This window comes from Pelodiscus sinensis, chromosome 8, assembly GCF_049634645.1.
Source record: "Pelodiscus sinensis isolate JC-2024 chromosome 8, ASM4963464v1, whole genome shotgun sequence".
In the NCBI taxonomy this organism is placed as follows: Eukaryota; Metazoa; Chordata; order Testudines; family Trionychidae; genus Pelodiscus; species Pelodiscus sinensis.
The window spans coordinates 49,939,181-49,955,511 of record NC_134718.1 but is presented as its reverse complement, the minus strand read 5'-3'; the positions used below and the strand labels follow the sequence as shown (position 1 = coordinate 49,955,511).

Here is a 16,331-nt window from a genome sequence, read left to right as displayed (position 1 = left end):
AAAAGTTTGCTTTTCCAGAAAACAATGTATAATAAAAATAACAATGTATATATTAGCAACATTTATCAATTTTCAGTTATTGATATTGATTACAATATAAAACAAATGAATGTTTACAAACAAAACCTGGTGTTTCTCTCTTATTTCTGGAAAAAGAGCCAGGGTGAGGATTGTAGAGGGAAAGGTACTGGTGGGCCAGGCGCAACAGTCAGTGGGCTCCTACTGAGAATCTCTCCCTCAGGGTCTTCTGGATGCGAATGCCAGACTGGTGAGCCTGGCAGATGTCAGCTGTCCGGGGCTGCTGGAATTGCCTCTCCTTGCCATCAATACCTGTCCCTCACCCCGGGAGGAAGGCCTTCCCTTTTCTCTCCATGAGGTTATGGACAACGCAACATGCGGCCACTGCCTCGGGGATGTTGCGTTCCCCCATATCCAGCCATGTGAGCAAGCAACGAAGCCTCCCTTTAAGATATCCGAACGTGCATTCCACCTGCATGTGAGCCCGGCTAAGATGCACATTAAATTGCTACTTGCTTGCATCTGGGAGACCCAGACACCATCGTGGGAGGCTTTGCTGGGTGGCCGGTGTAAGGCTTCATAAGCCACAGTATCAGGGGGTAGGCTGCATCAGCCACAATACACATCAGCATCTGCACGTCCCCAAGCGCAAGGTGCCACTGGGGGAAAAATGTTCCTGACTGCAGCCTACAGTAGAGGTAGGAGTTCCTGAAGATGTGGGCATCATATGCCCACCCTGACCACCCGACACAAACTGTCCCTGGTGGTTGACCAGGGGCTGGAGCACCATTGAAAAGTAGCCCTTCCTGTTAATGAATTGGACTGCTTGATGGGGCGGTGCACGGATTGGGATGTATGTCTCATCGAGCGCTCCTCCACAGTTAGGGAAGCCACGCCCAGCAAAGCCTCCCACGATGGTGTCCCGGTCTCCCAGATGGATGAGCCTGTGCAGCAGCTCTGAATTGATGGCCCTCACCACCTGCAAAAAGAGACAAATAGACAGACAAAAACCAGGGAGTTAGATGGGGTGCCTGAGCCCTTGGGAGGAGAACCCCCCACTGCAACCCTTCAAACAACCCAGGATTCCCCTCTTCAGCACAACCTCTCTCCCCCGAGCAGTGCCCAGTGAGCTCCCTCCCACTCCCACTCCATCCCCCACTGCCCCTTGCCCTTTCCTGACAGTCCCCATTTTCCACCCCCTCCCGCCCCCCACTCAGCAGGGACTATCTCCTGAGAAAGACTTACCTCCATCAAAACGGTCATGACAGTAGACCTCTCCATGCCAAACTGGTGTTCCACTGAATGGTAGCTGTAGGACGTTGTGAGCTTCCACAGGGCAATAGCAACCTGCTTCTTCAGGGAGATGGCTGGTCGCAGGTGGGTGTCCTGTCATTGGAGCGCAGGAGTGAGCCAGACACACAGCTCCTGGAATGTGGCATTGCGCATACAGAAGTTGAAGAGCCACTGCTGGTCATCCCACCGCTCCATGATGAGCTGGTCCCAACAGTCGGAACTGGTTTTGAGCCTCCAAAAACGCTTCTCCAAGAAGAAGTTTGGAGGCAAGGGCATTGGTCCTGCATCCTGGGTGAAGGTTTCATATCTCTGGTCTGGGTCCAGATGGGGCAGGAGCATCATGACAGTCTCATGTAGATGCAGCAGAATTTGCAGCATGGCTGTGTCGGGCCATTGCCTGCCCAGGGGTAACTCTGGCTCCATGGCAAAAAACAAACAAGCACCAGAAAAACCAACAGAAAAGCAAATGCTTGGTGTCCATGCAAGTTGGGCAACCAGAGCAAGCACTGCAGCAGCTTTGCTGTCCCTCTGAGAGGTAGGCAAGCCAGCAGCAGCAGCAGCAGAGAAACAGCTGTCCTGGAGGGGTCCCTTAAGCACAAGTCTCTGCAAAGGGCATGCAGCAGCACCCGGAAGTCAATGCTGGCCCCAGGCCCTCCCAGAAGTGGTTCCGGGTGCCATTTTTTTTCGAAATGTTGTCCAGGCAGTCTGGATGCACTCTTTCGAAAAAGCGAATTGCTTTTTCAATCCACTTAGTGCCATCTAGAGGCTCCTTTTTGAAAGAAGCTTTTTCGAAAGAAGCTTTTGAAAAAGCTTCTATCGAAAGAAGCGTGTAGTCTAGACATAGCTGTAAAAACAAACATACAAAACATGCATTCTTAAGACCATTTAGTACCTTCTCTATTAGCTTCATGTGGCATGGACACTCTAATTGACGATTCCTTTCCTTCTCTCTCCCCATCTGCTATTTATTTAGAAACTGGACCTTTAATAACTCCATTCATCTGAAGAAGTGGATTGTGCCCACGAAAGATCATGATACCATCAACATGTTTTGTTAGTCTCTAAGGCACTGCCAGACTATTCATTGTTTTTTTAGTGCTTAGACTGTGCATCTAACCATTTCTCTTACCCTAAGCTAGAGCTTTCCTATTTCAACTATTTCCATTTTGAGATGAAGCAACCATAACCAAACATAGAAGATCAGCTGAGATTATACCACCAGTTTATATAATGTCATTGCATTTTTTACTATGCTGTTACCTGGTTCTTTCTTAATACATTCCAGCATTTTATTAGCTTGTTGAATTGCTGCTGCTCATTGAGCAGACACCTTCATTAAATGATCATGATTACACCTAGACATTTTTCCTGTGAGGTTAATTCAGAACCCATCAGTATGTTTCAGTAGTTTAAATTTATTTCTTCTACACAACATCACCTTGCAGTTGTCAATGCTGAGTATTGTCTGTCGTCATAGGAACCCAGCCACGTGCCTGCTTAAATATTTTCTTACAGTCCTTCACAACTAGATTAATGTAAATAATTTGTGTGTCATTGGCAAGTATCCAAATAACTAATGACTATCTTAAAGACTGTAAATACTTTGAAAAATATCAGACTTAGAAAACAATTTTTAAAACAAAAGTAGTTAAGGACATAGAAGTAAATGGTAATTTGGATAAAATAAAGCATAACTTTACAAAAGGAAGATCCTGACAGACTAACCCAATCTCTTTGAGAAGATAATTCTTTTAGACAAAAAAAAATGCAATAGATCTAATCAACTTGAATTTCAGTAAGGCATTCAATGTAGTATTCCCTCTAAATTGCCTGGCAGCACAGCTTCACTGGGATTAATCAGTCCCGCCCAGTCAGAGGCTCAGGACACCAAGTACAGAGCTGACTGACTGATCACCTGTGAAGCTGTTCTGCTAGGCAGCTTGGAGGGAACACTGCATTCAATACAGTTCCACATGGGTCATTATTAGTTAACCTGGAGAAGTTGGGGTTTAAGATGAGAACTGAAAGATGGATAACAAATTGGTTAAAGGGTATTACTACAATGCGTCACACTGAAAGATGAACTATCAGTTGGGAGGGAGATTACTAGAGGAATTCCTCAGGGATTGGTTTTGGGACCAATCTTATTTAACATTTTTGTTAATGATATTGAGGGTATGCCTACATTTGCACCCTCTTTTGAGAGAGGGATGCAAATGAAGACATTCAAAATTGCAAATGAAGCCGGGATTTAAATATCCTGCACTTCATTTCCATATTTGTGTTATGGAGCTATTTCGAAATCGCGCTATTTTGAAATAACAGACGCTGTTAAGATGTGGTTATTTTGAGAGAAAACCCTTCTCTCAAAATAACCGGTAAACCTCATTGTATGAGGAATAAGGGTTATTTTGAGAGAGGCGTTTTCTCTCGAAATAATCGCGTCTTAACAGCGTCTGTTATTTTGAAATAGTGCTATTTCGAAATAGCGCCATAACGCAAATATGCAAATGAAGCACAGGATATTTAAATCCCGGCTTCATTTGCAATTTCGAATGTCTTCATTTGCATCCCTCTCTCGGAAGAGGGTGCAAGTGTAGACGTACCCTGACACAAAACATAGGAGTGTGCTAAGAAAAATATTTGGATGACAGAAAGTTGGAAGGTACCACCAAAAGAGTGGAGGGCTAGAATATCATACAAATCTGGATGACCTTGAAAACTAGAGTAATAGAAATTGGATGAAATGTAATAGTGCAAAGGTCAAAGTCATGCTCTTAGAGACTAACAACAAAATTTTTTGCTATAACCTGACAAGCAATAGGAAGTGAGAAAGGAAAAGAAAGAATCATGCACTGGTTGATCATAGGATGTATATGAGCTGCCAATATGACGCAGCCATTAAAAAAGCTAATGCAGTCCTGGGATGCATCAAACAACTTATTACCAGTAGAGATTGGGAAGCATAATTGCCATTGTACATGGTAAGATCTCATCTGGAATACTGTGTGAATTCTGGCCTCTCATGTTTAAGAAAGATTAATTCACACTGGAAGAGGTGCAGAGAAGTGCTACTAGGATAATCACAAAAATAAAAAGCTTACCTTATGAAAGCAGACTTAAAGAACTTGGATGGTTTAGCCTTATCAAAAGGAGGCTGAGGGGAAATATGATTGATCTCTGTAAATAAATGAGAGGGCCAAATATCAGGGAAGGAGAGGAGTTATTTAAATTAAGCACCAGTGTAAGCACAAGAAACGGATATAAACTGGCCATCAATAAGTTTAGGCTTGAAATTAGATAAAGGCTTCTATCAATGTAGCTGATCTAAAACTGCTAGCAGGAAATACAGCCTCTTCCCGACTTATGAACTGGTTACGGACCAAGCATTTGGTCATAACTCGGTTCGTTCGTAAGTCGGACCCCATCGAGTTACACATGACTGCACTGTTCGTAAGCACGGATCGCGTTTGTAACTCGGGGTCCACCATTTTCGACAGCTTTGGTCATAACTGCAAATAGTCGTAAGTCGACCGTTCACAACTCAGGGACCGGCTGTATCTCCAATGGCCAGTGATGTGACACTATATGGTCTCCAGGAGTATGTATACACTTGCACCCTAGTTCAAACTAGGGATGCAAATGTAGGCGACCAAAATTGCTAATGAAGTGGGGATTTAAATATCCCGTGCTTCATTAGCATGATCTCGCTGGCACGTTACTCTGCTCAACAGCTGTTTGGAAAGTGAAAGTGCTCACTGGGACATGTTAGTTCGAATCAAACCCCTTGGTTCGAACTAATGTTACTCCTCATTTTTTGAACCGCTTGGTTCGAACTAATGTTACTCCTCATTTTTTGAGGAATAACGTTAGTTCAAACCAAGGGGTTTGGTTCGAACTAACGCATCCCAGTGCGCACTTTCACTTTCGAAACAGCTGTTGTGCGGAGTATCGTGCCGGCGAGATCATGCTAATGAAGCGCAGGATATTTAAATCCCCACTTCATTAGCAATTTCGGTTGCCTATATTTGCATCCCTAGTTCAAACTAGGGAGCAAGTGTAGAAGTACCTTAGGTTACTACAAAGAATTGTTTCCCAGGTGTCTGTCTGGTGTATCATACCTACATGTTCAAGGTCTAATGTAGTAGTGGGCAACTTGCACCCTGCGGGCCTCATGTGGCCTATAGGGACTGTATGTGTGGCTTGCAAGATATTTTGTTTACCAATGTCCACATGCAGGGTTACCAGATTCCACTGATTTCCATCCGTGCAGTTTTTTTCCTATTGGTATTACTAAAGTGACACACTTGCAAAGCCCGTGAAGTAAGGTACATGCTGATTGCACGCAACTTTGACTGCAAGAGCCATGCATTCCCTCTGCATCCAAGCAAAGCAAAGCATTGCTAGAGTTCAATCGTCACACCCTGCACAATTTTAGATATGCAAGCATATTTAGCAAAACTACTCTATTCTGGAAGACTGTCTTGGTTATGACAATTTTCCAGCCCACCGAGATGGAAAGCCACTTATGTGGCCCACTCAATATCCTAGATGGCCCATCACTGGTCTAACAAACTACCATATTTGAGGTCAGGAAGGAATTTTTCCATGAAGTCAGATCGGCAGAGACATTGGGATTTTTTCACCTTCCTGAGCATCATGGAGTAACTTGTAGTTTTAAACTATTGTAATTGGTGGATTCTTTGCATCTCAGAGTCTTTAAATTATGATTTGAGGACTTTAATAACACAGTCAGAGGTGGTATCTAATGCAAGAATGGGTGGGTGAGGTTTTGTAACCTGCAACGTGCAGGAGGACAGACTAAGCAAGGGTAGGCAATAAGTGGTTTGTGTACTAGACACAGTTCGCCAGAGTTAGCTTCTGTCAGGCCAGACACTTTATTTACCTGAGCCTCTGCAGGTGTGGCTGCTCGCAGCTCCCACTAGCTACAGTTCTCCATTCCCAGCCATTGGAAGCTACAGGAAGAAGTGGCTTAGCACATGCGGCTTCCCACAGCTCCCATTGACCGTTAATGGTGAACTGTGGCTAACAGCAGCTGTGAGTGACTGTACTTGCAGATGCTTAGGTAAATAAAGCATCTGGCAGCCCACCAGGCTTCATATCCACTGGACTAGATGATCACGGAGATCCTGTCTAGCCTTATGATCTAGGAGTCTATAATAGAAAGCATTCCTGCATTCAGAGAAGTAGACTTTTCCTCATTTACAATCTAAAGGATAGTAAATATAAATGGAATATTCCACCATCAAATTCTTTCAACCCTGAGAACTACTTCCTTTTTCCTAACCATTTTTAGATCCAAAACATGACATAGCTTAAACAGCAAGCTAAGTCTATATTACTGTAGCTGGCGGGGGAGGGGCCTAAATCTTCTGTATCACAAAACTGTTAGAAAAACCAAATCTAATAGGGTATGCCTACACTAGCTTGTTAGTTCGAGCTAGGTAGGCAAATGAGGGCAACTGGAGTTGCAAATGAAGCCCGGGATTTAAATATCCCAGGCTTCATTTGCATGTTCCCGGGCGCCGCCATTTTTAAATCCCCCTTAGTCCGAACTAACTGCCCGTGGCTAGATGTGGCAGTTAAACGTAAATTCGAACTAACTCCTTAGTTCGAATTAACTATTACTCCTCATGGAGTTAGTTCGAATTAACGTTTAACTGCCGCGTCTAGCCGCGGGCAGTTAGTTTGGATTAAGGGAGATTTAAAAATGGCAGCGCCCGGGAACATGCAAATGAAGCCCGGGATATTTAAATCCCGGGCTTCATTTGCAACTCCAGTTGCCCTCATTTGCCTACCTAGCTCGAACTAATGAGCTAGTGTAGACATACCCTTAGAAAACAAGTTTGATCAAATGCAGTTAAAGATACTGGTTCAATAACGTTCAAAAGTCTGAGTGTTTATCAAAACTATTTGCAAGACTAATTGGATGACATTCACTCATTCTCTTTCATAAAATATAATTGTATAGACTTAATATGACACAGGGAGTTTAAAGAATTCTTTTAAAAAACACAACCCTATATTAAACAAAACCTTTTATATTGTTCCTAATACCCTCTAAGAATAGGAAAATAACAGGCCAAAGGTTTTAAGACTTCTTTTACCTTAGATGGTCTAGTGTACATAATAATTACCAAAACAATTGTTCAGTGAGAAGGGTCACGCATTTCATGCTAATTATTCTATAAGATTATGTTATGCTTTTCCATTTCTATTTTCAAATATGGGTGACTTATCCTGCAATGAGTTTTGCATGGATATAAAGCCTGCCTGCAGAGAATGTATTGCAGGACAGGACACCAGTCTTCAGGTATCCTTGTACTTGGGAAATCTACTAACCTAGATATATAGTGGATATCATGTATGCATTCTGATTAATATGTGCAATAATTGCTTAAAGATATTTGGAAAAGTATATTACTTTCATATAACGATGATGATTGCTAGCTGGACTGTCTTTGCATGTGCTATTCCTTTGAACAATTCCAGAATATATAATAATAAAAATATTCACATACACTTGGAAATACAGGCAGTCCCCGAGTTACGCGGATCCGACTTATGTCGGATCCGCAGTTACGAACGGGGCCGTTCCTCTCCCTGGTCTCCAGCAGACCAGGGAGAGGAAGCAAAGCGGCGGAACACGTGGGCAGCGGACAGGGCTGTCCGCTGCCCACGCGCTCCGAGGCTTGGCTCTGCTTTGCCCCCCCCCCCCGTCCCCCTGGTCTACAGACCAGGGGGACGGGGGGGGGGGCAAAGAAGAGCCAAGCCGCGGAGCGCCCGGCCAGCTGACAGCCCAGACGCGTCTGGGCTGTCAGCTGATCGCGCGCTCCGCGGCTTGGCTCTGCTTGGCTCTGCTTTGCCCCCCCCCCCTCCCCCTGGTCTGCAGACCAGGGGGAGGGGGGGGCAAAGCAGAGCCAAGCCGCGGAGCGCGCGGTCAGCTGACAGCTGTCAGCTGGCCGCGTCCTCCGCGGCTTGGCTCTGCTTTGCCCCCCCTCCCCCATCCCCCTGGTCTGCAGACCAGGGGGACGGGGGGGCAAAGCAGAGCAAAGCCGCGGAGCACGCGGGCAGCAGACAGCCCAGACACATCTGGGCTGTCCGCTGCCCGCGTGTTCCGTCGCTTTGCTCCCCGTCCCCTGGTCTGCAGACCAGGGGGACGGGGAGCAAAGCAGAGCAAAGCCACGGAGCCCGAGGGCAGCAGGACAGCCACGGCGCGTCTGGGCTGTCCCGCTGCCCCCGTGCTCCGTGGCTTTGCTCCGGACACCTGTGGTACAGCAGCTGGGGAGCTGCCAGTTGGTCCCGTAGCACCGCTCTGGGCGCTACTGGACCAACCGGGCAGCACCCCAGCTGTTCTGCCCCAGGCGTCCTGATTCAGCCACTGCTGGTCAGATTCAGCAGCGGCTGAATCAGGACGCCTGGGGCAGAGCAGCTTGGGTGCTGCTGGGTTGGTCCAGTAGTGCCGAGGAGCGGCGGCGCTACCGGACCAACCCAGCAGCACCCCAGCTGCTCTGCCCCAGGCGTCCCCAAGTCAGCCGCTGCTGAAACTGACCAGTGGCTGACTACAGGAAGCCCCTGCCCCGGGCTTCCTGTAATCAGCCGCTGATCAGTTTCAGCAGCAGCTGACTTGGGGATGCCTGGGGTTCTTAAGTTGAATCTGTATGTAAGTCAGAACTGGCGTCCAGATTCAGCCGCTGTTGAAACTGATCAGTTTCAGCAGCGGCTGAATCTGGACGCCAGTTCCGACTTACATACAGATTCAACTTAAGAACAAACCTACAGTCCCTATCTTGTACGTAACCCGGGGACTGCCTGTAACTTGTTCAAACTCAAATGGGCTTATATATTTTGTCAAAACATTGATTTCGCCCAGCCATGCATTTTGAATGAAGTCAAAATTAACACAACAACAAAAATCAGCATGTTTGACATTATTTTTAAATAGGAATTTTATGGCAGTGAAATATACCTAGAATGATAGAGGTAGAAAATAAAGTTATCTACAGAACAGGTACAGCAGGGATGAGTCCCCTACACTACCTCAGCAAGGAGTCTTAATGCTAACATGGAGGATCCAATCTTGACAATAGCTCAGTCTCTTGACAAATCCTCAAACACATGGGTTATGTCTAGACTACATCCCTTTTTCGAAAAAGGGATGTAAATTAGACATATCGAAATTGTTAATGAAGCCGGGATTTAAATCTCCCGTGCTTCATTAACATTAAAATGGCTGCTGCTTTTTTTCGGCACGGAAGTTTGCCGAAGAAAAGCGGCAGTCTAGACGTGGATCTTTCGAAAAATAAAGCTTTTTTCAAAAGATCCCTTATCCCTCATAAAAAAATTTCCGTTAAAAGCATTTGAAGAAAATCATGCCAGTCTAGACGTAGCCCATGCGTGTTCTTGTGCAAGTAAATTTACAGTAAAGCATCAGAAGAGAGGGCTTCTTGCACAAGAGTTATTCCTCTCCCTACGAGGAATAAGCCCTCTTGTGCAAAAGCTTTTGCGCAAGAAGGCAGCATGGACAGGCAACAGGGGTTTCCTATGCAAGAAATTTTATGGCTAAAATGGCCACCAAAGCTTTCTTGCGCAAGAGAGTGTTCACACTGCCATGGACGCTCTTACGCAAAAGCACATGGCAATGTGGACGCGCTCTTGCGCAAAACCTTTTGTGCAAGAAGTCTTGTGCAGAACAATTCTTGCGCAAGAAGCCTGAAGTGTAGAATTAGCCTTATGGTTTTAACTATAAGCATGAGAGTAATACCATTAAAGAATGTTGTATATTTTGCAGGATTGAAGCCTAATTCAGACTCTCATGAGCCTCTCTGTTGATACAAGTAAGAATGTCAGCTGCTGTCAAAATATGATGACAAAGTCTGTGATGTGCATGCCCTGCAATTCCTATTTAGATTCTCTTCATTGACATAAGTAAGAACAAAACTGGGTCATTAGAAGTGAGTTGAGATCACTTATTTCACAAGGACACTGAATGTATTTTGGACCATGCAACAGTAATAACATTTAATTTACAACTGACCTGGGCTATATTAAAACATATCCTATTAAAAATCCAGTCTTATCAGCATGTGTAGCCTGTTATCATGCCTAAATGTATTTGTCCAACAGTTTCATACAGGAAATTAACACAATTATAAGAATAGGTTGTTCATTAATGGCTGCTGGAGCGGCAAGTAACAGTGATTAATTCTTAATGTACAAAAATATCAGAACATATTAACCAAATTTCTCTAATTGGTTACAACCTATTGCAAACAATGAAGTAGCTTTTTAATTTTTCTTTTCATTGTAATATAGGTATTTTGTCTTCAAAGGTTTTTTCATTAAAACACTGTCCACATCAAGCACTTTGTATGTGATTTATATACTGTATTGTAAAATGATTTACATTAATTACCATTCATCCTTGAGATCACCAAAGCCTGTCATTTTAAACCCATTTCTTTGTGGATGGCAGCTTACAACAGAAAATAGTTTGGAAATATGGACATTTTTACCACCTGATGACTATTTCAATAGTGATACATCAGTCAAAATTAAGTTACACTTTCCTTATGGCAGGGATGGGGAACCTAAGGCCCAGGGGCTGGATCCAGCTCCTAAGGCTCAGGGCTCTTCACCCAGCATCGGGGAGCCTGTTCCCCAGCACTGGTGTACAAATGAATGTGGGGAGTGTCTTTCTGCTTGTCAGTTGGTGGCCGGGTCGATGAAAGGGTTTTTTGTTGCTTTTCACTTGTGTGTGGCCCCCAACTGATTTTTCTGTAGGTCAGCATTTCACAAACGAAAAAAGGTTCCCCACCCCTGCCCTAAAGAGTGGGGAATGAAAGCCAAACATGCTACTTTCAGTCCTTTTGAGCAGTTTTAAGGTCAAAGGGTTAGTGAGCATACAGCAGAGCTAGGAACAGCATTCAGAAAAATGGTTTCTCAAAAAGTTAGGAGAGTTGGGAATTCTGCAGTACACCAGCACAGAAGTAGTCTAGTTCCCAGTTATCAAATTTTACATTAGCTGTCAGGTGATTAGTGCTATTAGCTGGAAAGAACTCTTTCATTTTGGTCCTTAACCTGGAGTGTTTACTTGAGCAAACTCTTGCAAGTTTTAAATTGCAGAATCAGACTATTTTTGGAATTAATGTAATGCTTTTTCATTTATAACATTTTTCTTTCAAACAGAAATGCACCAAGCCTAACCCTCTTCTTCATTCCATATTGCCTCTTTTATAAGCACTGAGCAGACCACTTTCCAAACTCTCTATTTATAAATTTGTTGCCCTGCCCTTCGTCTGGGTCTTCCTCACTTTACAAACTCAGACAGACTGTAGAAGCTAAGTCTGCCTAGATCCCATCAGTCTTTGCTATTATAATAGAAAATAAAGCTAGTCTCTTTTACGGTATCAAAGAAAATTCAAATTTGGGTATCTCTCAATATATCAGGGGTGTGTAAAACTGGATTCAGCTCTTGGCCTCACTAGATATTATCATTTTTGGCAGCAATCATTTGAAGAGAGAACAAGTGTAATTACTTTTGCCCTACCCAAAACCAGACAGAGCACAAAAGCTTATACTGATACCCAAGAATAAGACATAGCATCACAAGAACTCATATCCAGTATCTAAATCTAAACGATTTTAGCCTCCACCCCCAACCTGTATTTTTGCAGAGTTCTTTATTATATAAGGATACACTGGAGTCTGGATGTTTGTAATTTGTGACAGCTGTACTTTGCTATAAGAGAAAAGAATCCAAATGGGTAGAGTGTGGGTCTGGAATTTGAGGCACCTGGGATGAATTCCCCATTTCATGCCAACACTCATGTACTGCATGACTCTGGGCAAGTCAGTTAGGTTCTCTCTGTCATTGGTAAAACAGGAGCAACAGCACTGTATCACAGAGATGTTCTTCTAAGTTGATTTTTCCAGTGCTAGTGAATCAGGTGCAGTAGAAATGACAAAAGCGAGGAGTCCTGTGGCACCTTAGAGACTAACAGATTGATTGGAGCATCTGTTAGTCTGTAAGGTGCCACAGGACTGCTGGTTGCTTTTGCAGATTCAGACCAACACGGCTACCCCTGATACTAGAAATGACACTCGTTCTACACTTTAGTGGTACCATTTGGGGGTTTTGAACAAAAAGAGCCAAGAGCCATCTCGTTCTGTGTACTAAGGTGCTTTGGGGGCAACGATGCTTGTTCTTTATGCTGATGGTACAGACTGGAGCCACAAAACAGCAGGATCTATGCGGTTTTCACCCATTTATCGCAAATTTCGCCGGAAACCCTACCCTGGCCCTCCACTGATCCCAGGGCTTCCCCGTCAGACAACCCTCAGCAACTCTCCCCCGCCAGCTATAGGCATAGAGCACGGTCCCGGTCGCTCTGCAGCGCCTGCAAGGCCCCTGCCTGCTGCCGTTCCGCTCGCAGGCGCGCCCACCCGCCTGCAGCTGGGACCCCCCAGTCACCGCCACCCCGCCCTCCCTTCTAGCAGCCCGCTCGGCATTCACAGCTTCCCTCCCCCCCCCCCGCTCTTTCCTGTTGCTAACGGCCCAGGGCATGCTGGGGCCGGTAGTCCCTTCTCTGCTCCAGGCCCAGCTACCCAGGTAGGGAGCCGACCAAGGAACTACAACTCCCAGGGACGCTCGAGCTCTTCGCGGCTGCCTGCTTGCTGCTGTGCAGCGCTGCGAGAGGGGAGGAAGCCAGTGATACGGAGCCTTCTGAGCTCGTGCGCCACGGAGCCACTGGCGCCTTGGTAAACGTGGTACAGGTTCGTGCAGCTCGGGAGGCGCTTGCAAAACGCCTGCCCTGGCTGAGGACAGCCTTCTTGCGGGGGCGGTGCTCAGGAGCGGGGATCGGGTCCACAGGCAGACTCACGGGGCTGTGCGTGCAAGGAAGGAGCGGGGCTGTTTATTTGGGAGGACGTCAGTTCAAGCCCCGCGTAGTTAACAACACCAGAGTGGGGGCAGGAAGAGCAGCTCACGAATCCCCTTTTCAAACTTTTTTTGGGGGGGCTGGGCCTGAAGTTCCCCTTTGAACAACCTGAGAAAGTGCTTTTATTTTCTTCACCTTTCCCTCTGTTTGGTGGGTGTTTCTAAAGCTTTGCGACATGCTGGGCATTTCTCTAGTGTAGGCTGGTATCCAGCTGAGACATTGTGAATAGGAAAACTTCCAAGACAATGAGGTGAAGTTTGAAGTGTGCTGCTTCTCCCAAAGTGACTTTGAAAAAAGGAACCATGGGGGGGGGTCACCCGTATTGCATCTCACTGATTTCCAGATCACATTTGTTCATCTTAAAAATAAAGAGTTTTTCTTAGTTGTCAAGCCTGCAAATTCAGTATCACAGTAAGGATTATGCTGGCCAAATGCTAATCTCAATTACATCTGTGGAATCCCACTAATCTCAGATTATGCCCTTAGTTGCACCTTTGCAAGGTAGTGCTCTAGCAGAAGTGTTTAAAGGCATAATTTAGAGACAAATTGGGTTGGTGTGGATAGCACTAAAAGAAATATTTGGTTAACAATTTGTGGAGTCTGTTAGAAACAAATTAAGTTTGGCTTTTCCATTGTAGTGCTGATTCTTTAAGGTCAATTAATTTAAAAAAGTTTTAAAAATTGTTATTCTGATCACTGAATAATGAAATATGACTAATGCACCCAGAAAGCTGGCTTGATGAGTAAGAAGGTGCCATTTTTGTGAACCCTTTTCAAAATTAAACCTCACTTTAAATAGCTCACTGAAATTTAGACTGTACAATCCTAGAGTACATTATGGAGACAGCTGGAAGAAAAATCCCAGTAATAGGAGTGCTAGGTTTTAAGAGCCCTGTGAAGTTGGGTTTAGACTCGAGAGTATTTTCTGCACTAGAATGCTGTAAGCACTAATAAACTAGTATTATCAGTAGTCCTTTGCATCTGGAATATGCAAATTGGAATAGAATAATTCTAAATATCTCAGTTTTCCTATCTTATTTCATTGCTGGTCCCCCTCTCCTCCATTTCCTCAGGTTACAGCGAATTGGGAGATCTGGTTGCCTTCTAGTATTTTCATCATCTGGGACTTGAGAGAAAATGTTTTTGTGCACATTTCTTGTCATGTCTGTGAAGACATAGGTGACTCTTTAAGGCAGGGGTTCTCACACTTGTGATACCCTCCTCTCAGTTGCTTTCGACCCCTCTCTCAGTTGCTCTCGATCCCCCGGAGGGTCGGGACCCACAGATTGAGAAATGCTGCTTTAAGGACTGTCCTAACTAAAAAACTAACCCCTTCAAATGCTCCATAGCCTCTTCTGTCATACAAAATCTCCCTATGGTAGAAAAAAAGAAACAAATTTGTAATATTATATACAGAATGAATTATTTTTCAGAACTTCTCATCTGCTCAGTGTTGGCTGAGTATAATTATATTTCCAGTATAGAAAATATTTGGTAATATGTTGCTAAATCTGTGACTCCTCTTTTTAAAGTAGGAGAAAGCAAAATAAAGATTAATAATGAGAATTGGTTTCTTGCTATATATGTAATACCTGTACACCATTTTGAAGCTGATACTGCAATTTTTGCCTTCATTATGTATACTGTTAGTAATAGTAAATATAAAGATCCTGTTTACTACTTCATCATTTGCAAGTGATAGCATAGTTATTGTTAATTTCTCCATCTTTTTAATTTTTCATTTTTTAAATTTTAGTTTGGTCACACTTTTACAGTATTTTAAATTTTCATCTCTGTGTCATGTGTGACTATCTTCATTTTTTGAGCAGTGAAGTAAAGATACAGTGAGAATAAGATACTTACTTCAAGGTTGCTTAGTGGCATAGCTGATTAATTCTTGAGTCCAAATTGTCCCCATACAGGAGGAAGGGAGTGTGGGAAACATATGCCACATTAGACATTCCATGGAATTTCTAGTGGAATATTCTGTTAGAGGACAAGTGTTGATTAATCCCTTTGTGGAAGTGATGGAAATTTCCTACTGAGAACACTGAATTTTGGCAATCCATTGGAGACCAAGAGTATCTAGATAGAAATGATATGCTGCTGAACTGTGTACAGTAAACTTCCGATAATCCGGCACCTTTAGGACCCAGGGGGTGCCGGATTATCAGATATGCCAGACTATCAGAAGGGGGGGGGGTCTATGAGGGGTCTGGCTCCAGACCCCTCATAGCCCCCCCTTCCAATAGTCCAGCTCTGCCCCAGGCGTTCCTGATTCAGCCGCTGCTGGTCAGTTTCAGCAGCGGCTGAATCGGGGACGCTTGCAGCAGAGCAGCTGGGGTGCTGCCAGGTTGGTGCGGTAGCGCCGACCCTTGGAGCGGCGAGACCAACCCGGCAGCACCCCAGCTGCTCTTGGGGACGCCTGGGGCAGAGCAGCTGGGGTGCTGCCGGGTTGGTCCGGCAGCGCCGCTCCTCGGCGCTACTGGACCAACCCGGCAGCACCCCAGCTGCTCTGCCCCAGGTGTCCCCAAGTCAGCCACTGCTGAAACTGATCAGCGGCTGACTCCAGGAAGCCCGAGGCAGAGCTGCTGAATCAGGATGCCTGGGGCAGAGCAGCTGGGGGGCTGCCGGGTTGGTCCCACAGCGCCGCACCTGGGCGCTGCAGGGACCAACCCGGCAGCACCCCAGTAGCTCTGTCGCAGGTGTACCCAAGTCAGCTGCTACTGAAACTGACCAGCGGCTGACTCCAGGAAGCCGGGGCAGAGCAGCTCTGCCTCGGGCTTCCTGGAATCAGCCGCTGATCAGTTTCAGCAGCGATCAGTAGCGGCTGAATCGGGGACAGCTGGGGTGCTGCCAGGTTGGTCCCGCAGCCCCGAGAGGCAGCGCTAGGGTACCTACCCGGCAGCACTCCAGCTGTTCTGCCCCCGGCTTCCCTGATTCAGCCGCTGGTCAGTTTTAGCAGCGGCTAAACCCGGGAAGCTGGGGGCAGAGCAGCTCCAATGGTCCAGCTGCCCGGAGCACTTTCGGGTTCCTGATGGTGCCGGATCATCAGGAATG

General features: G+C 45.4%; 1 protein-coding gene across 7 annotated transcripts in view; it reads left to right on the top strand.

The window, feature by feature from the left end:
• The first annotated feature begins 12,957 nt into the window (after positions 1–12,957).
• The window catches only part of MGMT (O-6-methylguanine-DNA methyltransferase), a 325,802-nt gene continuing 322,428 nt past the window's right edge, over positions 12,958–16,331 (top strand). For 2 of the 7 annotated variants that reach the window (XM_075935256.1, XM_075935257.1), the window contains exon 1: positions 12,958–13,107. The gene's annotated coding sequence lies outside the window, so the exon portion shown is untranslated. The remainder of the gene's footprint in view (positions 13,108–16,331) is intronic. The other 5 variants (XM_075935252.1, XM_075935251.1, XM_075935253.1 and 2 more) reach the window with 3 other exon arrangements.